We start from the raw sequence: 5,182 nt of genomic DNA, 5'->3' as shown, positions 1-5,182 counted from the left end.
TTATAGTTGAGGCAATGAATTCAATTGCATCAACAAAGGGAGGTTGATCTGGCAATTGAATTATAGAAAATTTTGGACTGATCAAATTGATTGGAAGATCAAGGGAAAGCAAGAAGATATATAAAATTCATCAGAGGAGAATCAGGATCTAGAATCTTATAGATTGTGACTCACATGGTTGACAAAGGAAAAAATTAGATTGTTCTAGATGAATATCATGTTATGGAAATAAATCTTGGTCAGGCCCCCCGAGAGCAAATATTAGAAGAATTTGATGACTCTGCACAAGTTTTGAAGGATAGGCTTAAGAAAGTGGAAGAAGGGTATGAAAAACAAAAAATAGAAATTTAGGCTTTATGTTAGTACATCAATAACTTGCCTCATCCAATAAGAGAGGAAGGCCCATCATTTGTCCCTTCTATTGAGGTACCAAGTGATATTGACAGAATCAAGCAAACATCTCAAGGTGCAAAAGTTTGGATTGAAGGAATCCAAGAGCTAGCCTTCAAACATGCAGAAGAACTAGAGCAAGCGTACAATAGGGCATTAGCTACACTCTTTAGGATCTAGTGCATAGAGGAATCATGGGTGGATGAGCATATTTACCAAGAAGAGGTGATTGTCGATATTCAAAGTCTAATGGAGACCCCAAAGCAAGAATTGATCGATGATCGAGTTATTAGCGAGGGGGATGTCTATGATTTTATTTGATGGTACAGTGCAATGATCATAGCTAAGGAAATGTTTGAGATCTTTACTAGGGAATCCAATTGATGGAAGAAGATTGTTGAAAACATCAAGCAAGGAATATCAAACACAGTTGCATCCTTGTTATCATAGAGATTGGTGGAAGAAGAAATGACAACTAATAATCTGAAAGTCAAGTTAGAGGAATTCTTTCAACTAAATGTCTATGAAAGAGATGATTTTGAGAACTTCTCCATATTCACAAATACAATGCACACTACTAAAGACTTATTACCATATTGGGATGAAAGCTTTTTCAAAGCAGAAAGAGCAATTGCAGTTCTAGAATTCAAACAAGAATCTACACCAAGCATCGTTACAGAGGAGTTGAAAATAGTGTTAGATCGATTGCATTCCTTTAGGCAAGGAAATCAAGGATAAATGCATTTAATGCATAGTGGGCATTCTTAGGGATCATTTATTACACCTCACTCCTTCCTAAATGAGCATGCATAGTGGGCATTTATCACCCACTTCAGTAGTGTATTCCTTGTTACATTAATGTAGATAATAAAGTTTCCATTGGAGCTTGGTGAATACTTAATGTGTCTTAGTGCTTGCTTGTTCTCCTAAATTTTTTCAATTAGATTAAGTTTAGCCTAGTTAATGTGTGGTGATTACAATGAAGAATATGATGGTGTATTGATGAATTCATTTGGTTCATACTTTTGACATTTTAGTGATTCTAACTCGTTGTGCAAAGTTAGCCTGAACCCTTTTCATGCATATTCTTAACTTTTATTATTCATATATATTGTTCTTTATGATGGCGTATGCACTGATATGAAAATCTTTAGCGTAACCCTTGAAGATTGCACCAGTTCACACGTAGTTGTAGAATAACCTTGCAAAGCAAAATTTGGTAAATTGAGGAATTTCTCCACTAGAGTACTATTTGTTGTTATCACTACCCTTAGGATTAGAATAGAATTCCTAAATCCTGTCTTATTGAATTTCTACATATTTTGTGAAAACTCCAAAAAAGTACTTCATTGCAAAACCTTAAGATAGCTCCCACATCCAGTATGGCTTGAAATGAATCTGAATAAACATGTAAGGCCCCTTGCGATCATTAGCAAATTACATCAACCACTGATCTTATCCACAGTCAAGACCTAACATTAAAGGAACCTTGAAGTCATTGTATGATCTTATAGCAATCTTAGCATACACTAGACTTTATTCAAGAGAGGATAAGATATTTTGGTATTTTGTTCTATTGTTTGGTGGATCATAAAACACACATTACTAGAACCCAATGATTAAATAAAAAAACAAGATCTACATTGAAAGCAACCTGGTATCAACGTAGGTTGTCCAATAGGCTTTGCTAGAGTATGTTTATGTGTATCATTTCTATGGAATAGTGTTCTAAGGATCATCATTCCTAACATTGTATGTCTACCATTCCTGTTTGGCCAACCACAAAAGTTCATTCATGCATGGTGCTAGTGCACTCTCCCTCTGCAAAATAGAGATTCCACAATTAACCTTAGAGGTACGAATTTTCCAATCTGTCCTCACATTTCAAGAAGAATTCTCATATTTTAATATCTATTTTAAACTATTTTAGGGTGCGATAGACTACATAGAACTTAAAATATATAGTTAAAATATATAAGGCATTTTAAGAAATACAGGTCTAACTTATTGTGACCCAGAATCTATTTATGCAAATAGTATTTTTTTATTAAATGCCCTAATTAAAACGAGAAATTTGTTACCTTTTTGAGATGGCCGAGATATAGATTTCTTAGCTAGAATCGTTGATGCAGCTTAGGACAATATTATTGGGTGACTTTTCAATAATATCTCCTCCCAAGAACAACTCTGCATAGAAGCGGTTTAAGGAGTGCCAGCAAGGTAAGGGTATAAACCCTAGTGCTCTGATCTAAGATCATTTTTCAATCCATGACTCCTTCCTATTCACATTGTTGCTACTCCAGTTCGAACTGAATCAAGGGCACGGCTACCCAACACCAATGACAACAATTAGGCGCAAAATACTGAAGAGGGATATCCAACTAGTCCCATGAATATTTCAGCAGTGGCAATAGAATGAAATTAAAAGCAGTAACAAAGGAAATGCAATTAAGGGTTTTTTTCATCTTTGAAAACCCAGATAACAAAACAGAGCAAGGGATTGAGCATTATTCAAAATTACCCACATTCAAAAGAAAAAAAAAACATATCATGCCGGTATTTAGAATGCAAAATTTATTACCTGTTTGCTGTGCAGATCTAAATTTCTCTGCAACCTGATTGAAGAATTTGCAGGTGGAACAGAGACGGCTAGGGCATAGAAAATCTAAAATATAAATGTCGTTGCCCAATATAAAATCTAAAATAGGGAGTACTTCCTACATATACCCTAATCAAAATACCTAATTGAACCAATCCCGCCTTTGATGATTGCATTTCCATGATTTTGCAGTGGCTGACGGATTGTTTCAGCAGAGCAAAGTATAAGCTGTTCATGGTAAACGATGAGTTGAGTGCCGAAACAGGAGGCCGGAATGAAAAGCTATCTTTAAGAAAACTGAGGGAGTGAAAAGTTATCTTAAAGAAAACTGATATTAGGTTTTGTCTTACCTTATAGTTAATTAAAGATTAAAAATATAATTTAAATATAAAACTTGTAGTTAAGACAAAATTAAAACACCGTCTAAAATTAGCGTCTTTAACCACTCTATCGTGTAGTATATATAGCTTGAAAGACATGCTGATAAGTTTGGGAATTGTTCTCTTCCTTGTCTTAATCTTATGGGATATAAGCAAGTTCTTGTTGAGAGGGGCAACTTGGGTTCCAGAAGAAGCACTTGTTCTCACTGGCCTAACAATCCAGATCCTTGGTTACATAGAAGCTCAAATTATTAATGCCTTTGGGAAAAAGGGGAAGATACAATCATTGCTTGAAAGCCAGCTTTCAATTGATTGTGCAAGAGTAACAATATGTGTATTCGTGGGGTTTCTACTTCCACGGATGGCCATTGCATCCACTGGTACAAAGTGGAGCAATATTGGGGCTTTACGGATAAGCATATCCACTCATATTTCCACAGAAGTTTATGTCATTCATGGTGCTAAAGATGTGAGCCCTTTGGAGAAAGAGAGAGCCCCGTGGTTCATTGGATCGGGTGGTGTCCTTCTATTATCTATCATAGGTTTGGTGGTCCTTCTGGAATACGTGGTTATTGTTGGTAAATTCATCTCCGAAACTCTCAGTCGGACTATTGTGTCTAATTTTGATGGAAGTAAATTGCAGGATGGAGATACAAAAGATGAATTTGAATCTAAGATACTGAATACATGGTGGGTGACTCGAGTTAGCCAACCGGAATATGTGAAGTGCTTTATTTTCGGGACCTTCAAAAGTCCTGGTATAATCGTCAACATGTCTTTATTGCAGGTATTTCTCGCTGCTATCTGCTACAAAGAATTGTATTTTGTTATGCAGTATATGATTTCATGGGAATGGGGAAGTCTGCAGTCTGGCTTAAGTCGAAGGGATGCAAACGCTACAGTAAGATAAAAATACACTTGAAATCAATATGTATTGTTATAAAGGTGACCATCTACTCTTTTCTTGTTATTCCCTGGCTTGCATTTTACTTCACCACTGCTGCTGTCACAATTTTAATGAGCATGTTCTTTTGGGGATTATTGGCTTTGCTTTGCTGCAAAAGTCTTTGTCATGATCCAATGGAAGAGCTCACCTCTGAATCGGATGTCAAAGATTTCAAGAAATATGAAGAAGCTTTGAAGTCTAGTCATTTATGGAGAAGATGCAGCGATACTTCTCATTGCAAACAGTCGCTCTTTGAATGATATAAAGAAGAGCATGACAAGAGCCTTTGATAAAGGCAAAGCATGCAAAGAGGTGATTGGCCTAATGAGAAGTTGCGGTTCAGAAACTTCATTTGTGGAACAACTGAAAGAATTTATAAAGCAAACGAGAGAGCCGGTGCAGTTAATGTTAGACTATTTCCCAGGTGTGAATGAAAGGACATGGCGGATCACAGCTCTGTCGCTTGTAAAGATGATAACTGAAATAGGTGGCATACTTTCTCCAGATGATCAACAGAGTTACGAACGGCTTAACCGGCACAGAGCGAACGGTTTAAACATTACACATTAAGGCTTTATTTCTAGTGAAAAAGTGTTAAATAGTCAAAATTTGAGTGTTAAATAGTCAATATTTGACTTACTTTTCCAGGCTTAATTTCTTCCTTAGTGCGTGATGTTTAAGGCTGGCCGACACAGAGTTAATTTATGGTGCAGGAAGCTGCGGTTGCTTATAAACAAGCACGAGATCTCATTGATTTTGCAGACTTTCCCAAGAACGTCCACGTAAATGCCGAATCGTTCAGTACATCGAATATGGAGGCGTTTCTGCTGAGATACCAGGCGGAGAGAGATTTCAAGGCTCTGAAAA

At 36.5% G+C, this 5,182-nt stretch overlaps 1 long non-coding RNA gene across 1 annotated transcript; it reads right to left on the bottom strand.

Moving 5' to 3' along the window:
- Nucleotides 1-1,992: 1,992 nt before the first annotated feature.
- Nucleotides 1,993-3,065, bottom strand: LOC149579939 (uncharacterized). Its single transcript, XR_016359770.1, has 3 exons — nucleotides 2,972-3,065; nucleotides 2,472-2,716; nucleotides 1,993-2,211 (listed from the first exon to the last, which is right to left on the bottom strand). It is a non-coding gene; the product is annotated as an uncharacterized LOC149579939 (long non-coding RNA).
- Between the last annotated feature and the right edge of the window lie 2,117 nt (nucleotides 3,066-5,182).

The sequence above is a fragment of the Cupressus sempervirens genome, chromosome 1 (genome assembly GCF_028749045.1).
Source record: "Cupressus sempervirens isolate cs-2001-9-10 chromosome 1, ASM2874904v1, whole genome shotgun sequence".
Lineage (NCBI taxonomy): Eukaryota > Viridiplantae > Streptophyta > Pinopsida > Cupressales > Cupressaceae > Cupressus > Cupressus sempervirens.
The sequence above is the reverse complement of the archived record's forward strand: the minus strand, read 5'-3'. Positions and strand labels throughout refer to the sequence as shown.